The 13,477-nt window shown below is 33.6% G+C and overlaps 1 protein-coding gene across 2 annotated transcripts in view; it reads left to right on the top strand.

Moving 5' to 3' along the window:
* The first annotated feature begins 30 nt into the window (after positions 1-30).
* LOC142343186 (uncharacterized) overlaps positions 31-13,477 on the top strand; it is a 145,706-nt gene continuing 132,259 nt past the window's right edge. Inside the window, exon 1 of one of the 2 annotated variants that reach the window (XM_075394903.1) lies at positions 31-354. The gene's annotated coding sequence lies outside the window, so the exon portion shown is untranslated. Of the gene's footprint in view, positions 355-6,140; positions 6,670-13,477 lie in introns of those variants that run through there. The other variant, XM_075394902.1, reaches the window with a different exon arrangement.

Here is a 13,477-nt window from a genome sequence, read left to right as displayed (position 1 = left end):
AGAATTGATCCCTTTTCTCATTCCTCTTAACTTGTCTTTATTTGTGCATATGACGCCCTTTGATCTTTGTTTGACTGCTGTCACAAGTTTTAGATGTATATAGTTGTTGACTTGCCGCCCCCGAGTTGCCTGGCTTTCTTTTAATTGACTTTTTTGTGAGGGAGAACGTGGGAACAGGAAGAGAATTATCCTAATCAGGGCACTAAAAGCAGGTTAACTGTAACATGTATCGCTTAGACTGACGGAAATGCGGAAGTAGCACCAATCAGACACGATTGTTTAGATCTAGGGAAGTGAATGCGAGTCAGTCGCTGTGAGAAGCTCCATTAAAGTCTAATTCAATCACCTAGAAAGGTATAGTTATAAAATCATAAATATATTGTCTAAAATGTAAAGAAATCCAAGCAAGAATATTGAGATATTTGGCAACGTAGCTGGTGTGAGGTAATTTATTACATATTTTCCAACGTATTCGAGGGTAAAAGACTAACAAGGAGGCTCGTTAATGTGCGTTTGCACATAAAGTTCCGACCCCGCTCATCACATTTTTGGCATAATTGTCTAGCAAATGAGGAACAGATAAAAACAACCCAAAAATTATAGGATTTTTCAAAATAAATTGTTGTATGGACAAGAACATTGCCTCCAACGCAAATAATCCGGTAGAAATAAAACGCCGCATTAGATTGAAGCGTTGTGCCAGTATTAGGAAAGCAAGGCTAGAAATCAAAAAACAACAACAAACATTAATTACATCCAAAACTTTACGTCCATTAAAAAAAACTTAATAACGAAATCAAGATAGCGTCAGATAAAACTGAAACTACAGTAAATGACTTGTGTTTATTTGAAAAGATATGGGACCGGTCCATAGTAAGGCTTGGTAACAATTAGACAGAAGAACAAAATCAGCAAAGTTAAAAGAAATTCACTTATAATATTTAAAAACAATTATTTTCAAAAGTAATGAAAGCCATTAGATATCAACTGAAAACATCTATATGTTTTACATTAACCTATGCCTCTAATGGCTCTATAGGAGGGCATTAAGACTTGTCACTTTTCAATTTTTTTATTCTGTTAGAAAAAGAACAACAAATTGAGACAACAAAAAAATCAATTAAAGATTGCGAGAAAAAATAGTCAAAGCCGCAACGCATATTTTGCCCCTCAAAAAATGTTTGATTGCGCGTTCTTCGATAAACCCAAAAATGTGGTATTTGACCTCTCATTAGTGGCACTAGCTAAGAAGTAGACAAAAAATAGAAAAAGAGTAAAAGTTAAGAAAAGCTTTTGTATTTTTTGAAAACAAAATTTTCAAAGTCATGAAAGCCATTAGCTATAAAATGAAATAATTAAATAGGTACGTTGGTTCTTCCAAAGGAATCTTTTTTTAGAATATGTTTTACGTCTACAAAAAGAACGTCAAATATAGACAAAAATCAAAAATTAGTTTACTTTTTCTGCGAAAAACCCGTGTCGAAGCCAGTAAATTCATAACGAGTTCTTTAAAAACATTTGCACCTGTACACTTACACCTTCCCTTGATAACAATATTGTCATATGTGACCTGTAATTAACCAGGCTAGGTAAAAAATAGACTAAAAAGTACAAAAATGCGAAGTGGAAGTGGTTTTTTTTAACTTTTGAAAAGTTGTTTTCAAAGTCATGAAACCCATTAGCTTTCATTTCAAATCCGAATATAGGCTAATTTTTTTCGACCACAATAGAACCAATGAGAAATACCATTATCCAGGAAATTTCCTGCGACTAAAAAGACAAAGTGAAAACGATAGATAAAGACAAATGAGGAAAAATTCTTCGAGAAAGCTGTGTCGAAGCCATCAAAACATTAATCTATGCCTCCAAAGACCTTTATATGTTCTATTGTTCCTTGTTTTGAATCCCAAAGAAGTAATATGTGAACTGTCAATATCAATATAATAGGATAAAACGAGAAAGAAAACGTGAAAAATGGGCTAACGACTAAAAATTAAAAAATGTGAAATCTAGTATCAAAGCCAGAAAACCATAACTTAATGCGTAAAACCGCAAAAAGATTAAATTTTACTTCAGTAAAAGAAAGAGCAAGAAGAAGCATTCTTTGTTTGCTGGCACTAAGCTACAAGCTGACCAAATGAAGAAAAAATAGTCGCAAAGTTCAAAAAGCCACTTTATTTCAAAATCAAACATTTTTAAAAGTCAAAACGACCATAATTTTTTGGTTGAAGAAACTAGATACATTAATTTGGAACTGCTTAAGAAGCCATTTGGACATATCAACAGTGGGCTTTGATTTGAATTGTTCTGTTCTTTGGTTAACCAAGAAAAGATCGAATTTTTTCTTTAAAATAAAAATGCCGACTGACTGCAATCCGAATTATTTTTGGATTTTAACGGTGGAAGATTATCCCAAAACCAATCTATTTATTGCTATTCGTCCATTGAGAACACTCAATTGTTTCGAATGTTTTAGATCTAGATATTTTGTTAGTAAAAATATCAAAAGAGAATGCTGCGTTTTCGATATTCATAGAGTAAAGTTAGCAAAGAACGGCAAAATTTTAATTGCAGACTAATCTCAACAGATGTTGAAGTAGCCCTAGCTCCCATTGTATTCTAGGAAGATTGTGCTAGTTGTTTTTGGGTGTGTATTTACGGTAAATTTAATCAAAGTTGTCTAAAGTAGCTTATTTCTGACAATTTTTGACGAAAAAGGCTGAATTTTGAAATATTTTTAGCCAATAATTTTGGCCGAAAAAATTAAATCAAAATAGTTAACAATACTTTTTTGTCTTTTAAATTAAAATCAACGGTACTATTGTTAACAATTTTTACATAGTTTAGCAAAATTGACAAAATTTTGGGCGAAAAATTCCGGAAAATGTGAATAAAAATAATGCAAATTGTTCTAATATTCACAAAAATTTAAACCACGATAACTCGCTCTAGAAAACCAAAATTTTAAAAAAATCTTTTTAGTTCCATATTCTGCGCTGGACGGGCTGTTTAATGATACCACTCACAACTGTCTACGATGAATATATCGATCGGTCAAAATTGTCTGAGCAAAAAAACCCATTTGAGTATATAGTTCCACCCCCCTCAAGAGGGTCGGAACAATAATGTCGAAATTAGAGGATAATTATGAACTGAAAATTAGTGATTCAATACTGATATCTGATAGAAAATCTTTGCTATTTTATTGTTTGCTGATAATTCAGACCCACTAATTTGGGAGGAACTATATACTCAACTGGTTTTTTGTTCAGTCAATTTTGACCGATCGATGTATATAACGTAGAAAGTTGTGAGTGGTATACATAGAAACCATCAAAGTTATCAAGAGTGTTTTAACTGGAAGGTTTTGGGTTTTCGTTTTTTCATAGGAGTTGTCGAGATTTGAACATGAACACATTTCACCCCAATTTTGGTGTTAATTAATGTCAAATGAACAATTATATTAGTCATACGGTCTTTTTATACGATTTTTCGCTGGACTGATTTTTCGTCTGGGCCTTCTAACTTTTCGCCTTCAGAACGGAATAAACAGCCCGAGGGCATTAAGTGGTTAAGAAGCTTGCTTAGCCCCTTACGCCTTACTGGTCTCTAAATATGAAGTTCGTCAAAAAATGCTTCGAGGCCTTAATCCATGGTAAGAGCGATTTTTAGTCTTTGAGAGTTTGACCCCTCCACCAGTCCCCCGCTCGTCGATGTTTTGCTAGCAACTAGCCCTACGTTATTTTTTTCAGCTTGAAAGTAGGTAATTTTTGCTAAATTATGCTGAAACTAACTCTTTTTAGTACTAATTTACCCCTATTAGGTATAGCTTTTTAATTGTTTGGAATATCTTTTTTTTTGTACTCATCTTATTCTGTGATAAAGCCAATTTTTGAAATTTTGCTCTAAATCAACCAACTCTATTTGTTTTCTTCCTATTTTTGTGCAGCGAACTACCCCCTCCTCCGCAAATAAAGATGCTACGGAGATTGTGCTTGATGAGAACGAAGGTTTAAGCTGTTGCTAACTTTTCTGGTAGCACTATATGTTGCCGGATTTATGCTGAAAGTAACTCTTTTTAGTTATGCTGGAACTAACTCTTTTTTTTGTTACAAAATTACCCCTATTAGGCCAATATTTTTTAGTTTTTTAATTGTTCGGTATATCCCTTTTTTGTAATGGTCTTATTTTATGATAGTAAAGACAATTTTTAAAATTTTGCTCTAAATCGGCCAATTTTAACTGTTTTTTTCGCTATTTTTGTGCAGAGAACGACCCCCTCCCCTCCTCTTCAAAATAAAAATGCTGCCGAGATTGTGCTTGAAGAGAACGAAGGTTTAAGTTGTTGCTAAAGCTTCATTGTTTCTGGTAGCACTATATGTTGCCGGATTTAAACCTTCTTGTAATAACTTTATGCAAATTCCAATATAGTTTTGTTGTGACCATTTCTGCATCATTTCAGCGAATTATGTAGTAGCTCTAGCGGAGTTTTCGATTTTTGGTTAAAACCTAGAGTTGTGAGATAACTTGCCAAATTTATTATTCGTGTATCTGTCATGTTCTCACCGTATTTGCCCACCACAGTGTTGTAAATTAATTCAATAGTAGCTCAACCAGAAACCTTTTATATGGTCTAAGATAAGATTTTACGTGTCTGTGGTCTTAAGTTGCTCAAAAATGCAGATTTTAAGACCGTGGTTTTGTTTAGCTTCTTTCGCTACTGTTATTGTCAATTTCAGCTTTTTTTGTCACTCCTGGCCAAAGAATGGGCTCCATGATTACTGGTACAATTGGATGCAGGCAATAGATATTTCATTTAACACAGTTTTTTTATATGTATCCTTTTTACGATTATGAGCAATTAGACTTAATTTCAGAAGTAAAGTTTTGTGATTGAATTCAGATATACAAAATGATGGATGTTCTCTAGCCTCTAGTTGACTGAAGTTTTCGCATTCAGATCCTCGCTTATCTCGTATATGATCCAAAATGCAAATCTTCAAAGTCGCAATTTCAAGAAATGTTAAGAAACTTCTTTACACCTTTCTTTGGCAAAACGAGAAAACAACTTGATCAAATAGAAAATCAAAAACAAAAAGTTTGAATTTCTCGGGTTTATTGTAATTACTGAGCTAAGTTTTCAAAATAAGTGAAGCATAGTTTAGAAAAACGGTTCGGGGTATCAACTGATTGTGGAACCTAATCACCGTATTCATCAACTCTTTAGTAATCGTCATTTGCAATACGTGTCCGTTCTTTCGCACACAATCAAAGAAAATCTCATCGTTCCTTCGAACTTGCTCTTCAAAATTTAAGGCAATTATTCTACCCGTACGTTTCCTCTTTAACCGCATGCTTTTGAAAGATCTATTGGTGTCGTTTACTTAATCCAATTTTTTTCCTAATGCGATTGGTCAAATACGCCAATCCGGCAATTGTAGATCGATTTTTTTGAATACATCAATTTTCAACTAGAAGAGTGTCCATGGACAAGTGCTCTACGATTTGAAGTTAATAGTTGTTCACAAATTTTTGCTAGCGCGTGTATGATCGATCGATTTATGACTAAAAGTTGTTGGGCACTGATTGTCACTTTCTTAAACAGCTGGATAACAGTATCCAGTTTGAATTCGTGAGGATATCTTCCCTCAGAGGCAGCCATTGAATTGATGCTTCATATGTCCCGAATTCTCAACATCAGCTCGTTCCCTAGGTCTCAAGTTCTAATGAGTTATTTGACAGTCGTTCGCAGAGCAATGAGAGAGCATTTTCCACTGTGCACTGGTCGAATTCAGTTCTGAGAAGTGGTGGATTGAAAACATTGCCAAGTCTGAAAATTTAACTAATAAAATCGCTATTTTTTGTTGTTGGTTAATTGATGTCCGAAAGAAGTTTTTAGTGAATCGATTTGAGTTGTTGTCCTCTGTCATTTTTGATCTCCATTTAGTTAGGCTCCATTTTATACGGTCACAATTAATTGTTTTTGAAAAAGGTAGTATTCATTGTAGTAACTAGATCCAACTGCATTTTTGTTATTGCCGAATTCAATTTGATCAATTTCTTGTAAAAACTTGTCGTGGCTTAAAACAGAATTTTATCAAACAAATTTGGTACTCATTGATAAGACGAGTTTATAACGAATGATTATTTTCAGATTTGTCTTTGTTGCAAAATTTGTGATCCTTAGTTCTAATTCCTGTGATAAATTGAGATTTTCGTAACGTTCAAATGAAAGTTCCGAAGAAAAAGGAAGTTTGAGAATTTTGATACCTCTGATGATGAAGTTTCAGACGATGTAATTAATTGTCGAAAACCTCAATTGAAAGATATCAAAGACAATAACAAATATGGGTAAAAATCTAGATGGGACAAAAGTGTGCGATTCGACATTTCGGCTCATCAGACCCTTTGAACTGCTTGGTCTCGGGAGATAATAGTCAGTAGAAAAATCTGCAAACTTCTAGCAATTGCAAAGAAGTGCGCCGTTTTTCGATTGATGGTTCATCGCATATCATCCTCCTGAAAGCAGCCAATGATACCTCAAATATTGAAGCTACTCAATCAAACAGAATTGGATGATCTTTGAAGTAATTTGAGAGTTAGACTCTTTCACTGCCTAATGGTCGGCATTCTGTTGTGACATCTCAACCTGGATATGTAAAAAGCATGGTGAGTACTTTGTGTTAAGGTGTTTTTATCTTAGTAAATTCCATTTTGTTAAATATATATTTTTTATATTTTCTCCGTTTCTTCAGTTTATGGTGCTCGTCGGAATACTGTTGGTTTAGAATTTGCTGAACACTTGTTTTCTTAGATTTAATTCTTGTTTTTGTTTTCTAGGGTGACAATTTTATGGGCTTTTACTGAAATCAATGAAGTCTTTTTTTTCTGGGTATATATATATATATATATATATCATTTCTGTGATTTGTTAGTATTGTGGGCATTTATTAGAATATGAGAAGGTATGAGAAGGCCCCTTTCGAAAAATTGGCTGGGTCTCCGCTTACAATTGTTTGAATATTGCCAATCAGTTTTTAATTCTTCTGATCCTTTTCAAATAAATCGATAGATCAAACATTAATACAAAATTCAGTCGTTGAAAAATTTATTAACTGATTTCCTAGACAAACGCTTTTTTGGCAAACTTTTCAGTAAAATTTTGTTTCAGTCGCTTTAATCTTTGATAAAATCGGACTCGGTTTTTTCTGATCTTGTTTCTTCCCGTTAGGCGTAAGTTCTTTTTATTGCGTCATCTTTTCTTTTTTGGACAATCGAATTCCAGTACTGTCATTTTTACGTTTTCGAAATCTTTTTTGTCACGGTGGTAACAGAGGTACTGCACTATCCGCTGTGTAATATAATGTAATTAAGTGATTATAGCAATTGCCTTTGTAGAAAAGTAGTTTAAAAACAATCAGAATTTGACCAGAGTCTTCGAGTTTTGAGCATGTTCACGATGTAGTTTATTTAACCTCAATTCCCCAATTTTTGTATGTTTTCTTAACCGCTAGCTTTAAATTACTCCCATTAAAGCTATTGATAACTATTTTGAACAATCACAATTCTTTCCCTTTACTTTTTTTAAAAATGAAAACATGACGATGAGTAGAGCAAAAGAGATGTAAAACGTTGTTGAATACAATGATATTTTTGCATGTGCTTTCAACAAATTGTTTGCATTTATAGATCCCCTAGGGACACCTGGCAACTTTAAATTGTTGAGTTGACTTTAAAGTACCCCTATTAAGTGTTTTAATTGCTACATCTTTTGGTCGCCTTATCGAGTTTTCGTCTAATATTACGGCAGTTAGATTTATATTGATGTTATATTGTTTTATTTTGTTGGTATGGTCAGAATTTTTAAGGAATTGGTCATTGAGGTACGTATGAGATAGCGCCTGTATCAATGTTTCCCTGGTGACTGTTCGAGATTTTTCTGGAACTCTAGCGGCTATTTTTTTAATGTGTTTTGATGATTGTTTTTGAAAAATGCGTTTGACTTTTACGTAGAGCTAAAGTCCAGTAACTACCGTGCTGATTTTTTGCCATTCTTTATTTAAGAACTAATATTTGGTTTGTCCAATGTATTAAGAAACTTTTAATAGAAGATACCAATCTTTCCTAAAATCTTATTTTTTGCAATTTATTTTTGTAGCTAATTTGTATGTAAAGTTGTAACTGGTCTGCTCTTTTCCCAGATTTTCCATTTAAGTGATTAATAGCCGCCGTCAGCCTCCCAACGGCTATTATTTATGTGGTCTCCTTTTTAGGACTCTAAGAGGCTAAGTTTGAAAAGGTTGTTTCAATGAACAAATTCGACGAGCGGAGAAAAAGAGTAGTTCTTTTGTCCATGCCTTCTTTTGAAGCAGAGCAAGAAATAAGGGTGTGAAAAAATTTTCGCTTAGAGAGTGAATTTTTTTAATCACGTGCGGTTTTTTCAATGCAGTTTTTTTAATTCTCTTCAATTTTTTCGGGTATAGTGGTTAATTTTTTCGGGTAAAACACAACAAGGAACTGTACGTTTAGGAGCCTTTGTGACCATCTCAGTCATATATTAGAGTTTTGTCTGCAATCTTGAGCTATTTTTGTTATTTTTGTCAGTTTAGGCGTTTTTTAGCGGTTTTGTATTCTTTTTGGTTTAGTTTCTGGGGTAACTTTTTGGGTTAGAATTAATTTTTAAATTGGTGTTGGTGGCTGTTTGATTTCCCTAATATGAAAGTAAATAGGCTTTTAAGAAAATAGGCTAAATTTGGAAAACTTTTAAATATTTTTTCGGTCTTTGAAGTTTTTTTGCCAAAATCTTCTGTTTTTTGCCTTTCAGATTATCTTTTTTCAGTTCAAATTTAGTTCAATTGATCAATTAAGGTTGATGTTAGGGTTCTTTTTAAATGAACGCAATTGAGGGTTTGAAGCTATTTTTTTGTTTTTCTGCTAATTTAAAGTTTTTCAAGAAATTCTCTGGTTTTAAATCTATTTTAGTAATATATAGACCCTTATTGTGTTTTTTTGCTTTTACTTATAAGCGAAGCGGGGGCAGTTTCTATTACAAATTAAAAACAGGTTCTTGTGTTTTCAAATAATTTTTTTCTTTGCAACGTGACAAAAAATTTGCGAAAAAAGCTAAAATTTTTCATTTCTTACAGTTTTTAGCTTTATTTTAAAATTCGATATGTTCTTGTGCTTATTTTGGCTTGTCCGATTTTGTGCGTGCAATGAATTTGTCTCAATTGCTTGAAATGTTGTTTTCCTTTGTAATTGTCCGGAAACTGCTGTTCTGATTTTTTTTGCTGCGCGGCAGTCAGTTCCTCTGCTTTGCCGATTTGACTGCGGATATTTCTTTGTCTTCTCGTCATTCTTTATCTAAGAACTAATATTTGGTTTGTCCCATGTATTAATAAACTTTCAATAAAAGATCTTTCCTAAAATCTTATTTTTTTGCAATTTAGGTTTGTAGCTATTTTGTAAAGTTGTCCCTTGTCTGCTCTTTTCTCAGATTTTCCATATAAGTGACTAATAGCCGTCGTCAGCCTCCCAACGGCTATTATTTAGTAGGTCTTCTTTTTAAGACTCAAAGAGCCTATATGGTTTTCTGTATTTTTTTGATAAGTGATCGAGCACCGGAAGTTCAGGGACTGAATAGAGTTTGAAAAGGCTGTTTCAATGAACAAAATTCTAAAAATTTATTTTACACTCAAGAGATATTTTTCAGGGTTTTTGATAATTGAAGAATTTTTTTGCTAATTTGAAGGTTTTTTCAACAAATTCTCCGGTTTTAAGTCTATTTTAGCAATTTGTAGACCATTTTTGTGTTTTACTGCTTTTACTTATAAGCGAGGTTAAGCTTAAGGTCGGGGGCAGTTTGTATTACAATTTAAAAACAGGTTATGTGTTTCCAACTAAATTTTTTCTTTGAAACTTGACCAAAAATTGCGAAAAAATTTAAAATTTTTCTTCATTTCTTACTGTTTTTTTTCTTTATATCAAAATTAGACATGTTCCTGTGCTTACTTTGGCTTGTCCGAGTTTGTGCCTGCAATGAATTTGTCTCAATTGCTTGAAATATTGTTTTCCTTTGTATTTGTGCTTGTACAAAATAAAAAGGCAATTAAAATTTTGCCTTTTTTTGGTTTATTTTACTTTTTAGTCAAATTCTTTTATTTTAATTAAGATAGTCTTTTATCTCCAATGTGGCTCACTTCCATCAGTCGTTAGTTATTTGACAGGGTGAGGTTGTTTTTGGTGAAGACGTTTTCGAATCTTTTCCGGAGTTCTTCGGCTATTTTTTTTAATTCGCTCTACCTTTCGATACACGTTTTTCGTTTTACATAAGTCACGATTTTCACGCTTGACTTCTGACTCACTTCACTCACTGTTTCAACTGAAGTGATTTTAAATTCTTTCTCGTATTGAATTACGTAATGTAGTGGATACGGTCAAAGTCAAAAGAGCAAAATCGGAAGAATTGGGATAAACAGGAAAGCGAGGTCATTAAGTCATAATGCATTAGGTTATCGAAGTTCATTAAGGCGATTGCTAGCTGGCTCTAATTATGCCTAATTGCCATCAGGTTATAAGCTGAAATAAGTATACTTTTAGAATCTAATTGAAACTTCACACCAAATTAGATCGCTTTGACACTAGAAAAATTGTCAATTTCTGTCTATTTTTTTCTTTTTCGGTTTCAATCCCAAATTGTGTCAATCGGGTAAATGGGGCCTTTTTGCGGCAATTTGGCGGTGATTTTTGATTTTTTATTTGTCGCCCTTTTTTCGTCACCTTTGTCGTCGAAAGCTCTCGAAATTCTTTTTTTTTCTGGTTGCCATGAAGTTTTCTTGGCTTGAAGTATTCATTTCATGTTCAGTGATCAACAAAAGTTGGTTTAGCTAAAGTATTCATTTCCTGTATATATTTTATTCTTATAGATTTCACTCAAACTGACGATCGCTCACTCAAAAAGACTTAAGATGAATCAACGAAATTATACTCAATTTAACTCGATAAAATTAATATGCGCAATTTTTGATATTTGGATTAAGTCCGCAGTTTTGTAACGTTTCATGGTTTTTACATCAGTAGTGTGTTGGAAAGTTCCCTTGGTCTAACGCAACTATTTTCAGTCAATCAGATATTTGTCGGTCTAGAGATCATTCTTTTGGTTTTTATCTTGTGCGAGAAAAAAATTTTGATTGCTCCCCTGGTGTGCTTGTTAATCAGTCGCCATCTTATTGGAAGCAAACTGGCAACCTGAAATTTGTGCCTTGTTTAATTATGTTGGCGACTTCTAAGAGTTTTTTTAGCAGGCATCAGCTGATTCTGCTATATTCAAAGCTTTCCAAAATTTTCATTTTTTACAGTCCTCAGACTAAATTGTCTATCTATAAATACTACTAGGGTCAGTTAATCTTAAATTCTCATGTATTGGTAACTATGGCGCCAATGTGAATCCGGATGAAGTACTCTTAATTAATTAATCGGACTTGAAAGTTCTATAATTTGAGCACACATTTTCTTGAACTGCCTGTTTGCAATCCTGAGTTATTGGAATTCTTGATTCCCGGAATATCTGTGACGTCACGTTGCTGGTTTTGTGCAATTTCTGGTGCGACACAATTCAAATATAAACCGACTCCAGTTTGTTATATATAGAGAATAGTCTGAGTCTGATTGATATATAGAAGTTTAGACTCAAAACATAGAACTCAAAGTTAGGTCAAAGTTTTAAAGTAACTGCTCTTGTTACAAGTTTTGCAATTTTTTACTGATAAGTTTTGGGAAGTTTTTGGCACTTAATTTTGTGATAAATATTGTCCTTACAGGCAGCCTTAACTGGGGCGCAGAAAATTAGATAAAATATCCATAAGTGAAGCCAGCTTTTTTAGACACAGGGCTCTAATTGCGGCAAACATTTTGTGCAAGTTGGACAAATACTAATTAAAACATATTGATACCAATTTCTTTGATGGTGATAATATAATTTAAAATTTATTGATCATTTTTTTTACATTGAGATTAAAGGGGACGATTGATGTTAAAGCGCTTGAGAGTAATCGCCCTCAGAACTGCATCCTTATTTCAGTAGATTCCAGATAAGGCACATTTGATACAAAATTCATAGAAAAAAGAAGTTTAATGTAGCTGTAACTAATTGTCCTTGTGCTTAAGAGATTATATGGAGGACACACGGGTTCACTAAATATTTACCAGGAAACGTGAGCATCTCCGTTTGTTACTCAGTTTTCTGGCAACCAAGGATTCAGGATTGGGTCCCAATAAGCGCTCCCCCAATGGCTTGGGTCCCAATAAGCGCTCCCCCATTCAGCGCTCAGCCTAGTCCCTCTTCGACGAAAGGTAACCCAGGCTAATGGACGATTGGCCAGGAGATTAGCTTTAAAGAGCCAGTAAAGAAGAATTAAAAAGTAACCAATGATCGGAGATTAAATATGTAGCCCAACGATCATTCAAGAATTTCTCCTGCCATTTGCTCCTGTTTGGAAAAACAGTTTATTGCAAAGGCACTCAGTCCGAATTGTTTTTCACTAATAAATTTCGGAAAACCCATATGAAAACTTGGTGGTTTCAATTTGTTTTCACTACGCAGAACGGATGTCAAAAGGTTGTAAATATGAAGCTGGAATACTTTCGAATAATTTAAAATAATTTTGAGTCAATATACAAATAATCAACGGTTTCCTGCCTCTTTTAAAATGTAGTAATACGCTGAAACGCAATCTGTAGAAGTTAAGTTCTAATTAGGTCTTTTTTCTCGCAACCAAATTAGAACTCCATTTGGTTGCGAGATCTCAGATCCAATTTGGTTGCCAGAAAACAGACCTAATTGGAACTACACTTCTACGGATTGCGTTTCAGCGTATTACTACTATTTAAAAGAGGCAGGAAACCGTTGATTATTTGTATATTGACTCAAAATTATTCTAAATTATTTGAAAGTATTCCAGCTTCATATTTACAACCTTTTGACATCCGTTCTGCGTAGTGAAAACAAATTGAAACCACCAAGTTTTCATATGGGTTTTCCGAAATTTATTAGTGAAAAACAATTCGGACTGAGTGCCTTTGCAATAAACTGTTTGTTACTCAAGGATTCAGGATTTTAAATGGCCTGGGTCCCAATAAGTGCTCCCTCATTCAGCCCTCAGGCTAATCCCTCTTCGACGAGAGGTAACCAAGGCTAAGAGACGATAGGTTAGGAGATTGGCTTAAAAGAACCAGATCAGAGATTAATTATGTAGCCCAACGATCAGTCAAGAATTTCTCCTCCAATGTGTTCCTTATTTGAAAAACAATTTATATTGCAAAGGCACTAAGCCCGAATTGTTTTTCAATAATTTTCGGGAAACTTATATGAAATCTTGGTGGTTTCAATTTGTTTTTACTACACAGAACGGATGTTAAAAGGTTGTAAATATGAAGCCGGAATACTTTCAAATAATTCTAAATAATTTTGAGTCAATAT

This window comes from Convolutriloba macropyga, chromosome 7, assembly GCF_964194025.1.
Source record: "Convolutriloba macropyga chromosome 7, txConMacr16.3, whole genome shotgun sequence".
Taxonomy (NCBI): domain Eukaryota; kingdom Metazoa; phylum Xenacoelomorpha; order Acoela; family Convolutidae; genus Convolutriloba; species Convolutriloba macropyga.
Note: the sequence above shows the minus strand (reverse complement) of the source record. Positions and strands in the feature narration are given on the sequence as shown.